The 1,604-nt window shown below is 39.1% G+C and overlaps 1 long non-coding RNA gene across 2 annotated transcripts in view; it reads right to left on the reverse strand.

Annotated features, from left to right (window-relative positions):
• Positions 1-6: 6 nt before the first annotated feature.
• LOC121815216 overlaps positions 7-1,604 on the reverse strand; it is a 3,006-nt gene continuing 1,408 nt past the window's right edge. Inside the window, exons 2-4 of one of the 2 annotated variants that reach the window (XR_006054891.1) lie at positions 1,037-1,085; positions 805-868; positions 7-465 (exon numbers count right to left, since the gene is read on the reverse strand). This is a non-coding gene — a long non-coding RNA (uncharacterized LOC121815216). Of the gene's footprint in view, positions 466-804; positions 869-1,036; positions 1,350-1,604 lie in introns of those variants that run through there. The other variant, XR_006054890.1, reaches the window with a different exon arrangement.

The raw sequence follows: 1,604 nt of genomic DNA on the forward strand, positions 1-1,604 counted from the left end.
GTTATCGGACGATAGATGTCTTAATATTGGGATATGAGATTTTGGTCATATCGCACAGCCCTAAAGTGTGATGCTCTTTCTTTGAAGGCAAACCTTCTACACCTCTTTCCTCATGACAACTGGTTGTCAGATAGTTGCAGACTAGTCTCTAGGCCTGTGTATCTGAGGTTTCATTCTCTTGAGCCTATGGTGTCATAGACTCCAAAAAAGGAGACAAGTTAACGTTATGTGGTTAGCGGTCATGTCACTGCAATCTCAGCTATTGTCATCTTGTGGCCTTTAAATAGAGTGCATGTTTAAGGCACTTAGACCGTGGCTTTTTTCAGGCCCAGAAGATGAGTCTTTAACTTCCCTTAAGTACAGTGGCAGTGGATGTGGGTTGGAGATGCAATGAGCTTGAACCTGCAGGCGACCATCTTCACTGACCACACCATCTGTGACGGAGGACTCATCTCTCCTGGTGTCCTGCAAGAAAACAATCATATTTTTTGGAACATGAACTTAATTGCTTTCTTAAAACATTTTTTTCTGCATTTGGTATAAAACAGACTCCAATTTAGACAATCTCAGGCTCCCTCCCCACCGGAGAGGTGACATTCATGTCATGAAAGCATCATTTTAAAAAAAGCTATGCAAACATGGCCAATGACTTTCATTCTAATGATGTGCAAAATGATTTGGGAACAAAACAAATTTTGCTGTTAGAAAACTTGCAGACTTCACTATATATCCCCTCTAAACTAAGTTTGGGGGATGTGATCTTTTAAGAAATGCAGACCAAACTGTTGTTGTTTGTTTACTTACACAGCATGTCTTGTAGAATTAACTGGAGTCACCAGCAACAGCATAGTGTAGTCATAGCTCAAGTCTAATAACAGAAGACAGGAAAAGATCAGTAAAGAAACAACTTCCCCAAACCAAAGCACAAATAAAACAATAAGTAAAACAGGCTGATCTAAAGTATGATTAAAGTTCAGCCTGATTAATATAAATGTCACTGACAGTTGCTAATATATTGGAAAACCAAAATACTTACCACTGAGTTGATGTCTTTCTGTCCAACAACAGGAGTGCTGGTCCCGAACCTCAAAGACAGTAAGAAGCAAGCAGTGGGAGAAAAAACAGAACATTTTTCAGAAACTGATTTGATCCTTAATGGCTGTGCAATCATTGTAACATAGAGTTTGCTTATGTTGTTAAATAAAGGCTAGATTTGACATTAATAGATGCCACAGATGTTCAAAAGCTGCCACAAAGCATGAAAAAAAAATGGACGTCCCCGAAAACGTCTGAGCAATTTTGCAAATATGTGATGTCTTGATAAATCGAGCAGATATTTGAACTTTACACAGCTACATTCTCGCCTGAAAATATCTTAAAAGTTTATTTTGTGACCCAGAAAAAGTAATAAGTTTTTTAGCCACGCTCCTCCGCCATTGCCGCGCTTACAAGTACGCACAGGCTCCCAACCGTGGCCGACAAATGCGATCCTCCTTTTCCCCAGACTACCCTTTCTGAGTCACAAAATAACCTTTTACGATATTTTCAGCCGAGAATGTAGCTGTGTAATGCTTAAATATCTACTTAATTTATCAAAATATCAC

Source organism: Haplochromis burtoni, unplaced genomic scaffold, assembly GCF_018398535.1.
Source record: "Haplochromis burtoni strain Fernald_Lab_line unplaced genomic scaffold, NCSU_Asbu1 Contig_157, whole genome shotgun sequence".
Classification (NCBI taxonomy): Eukaryota; Metazoa; Chordata; class Actinopteri; order Cichliformes; family Cichlidae; genus Haplochromis; species Haplochromis burtoni.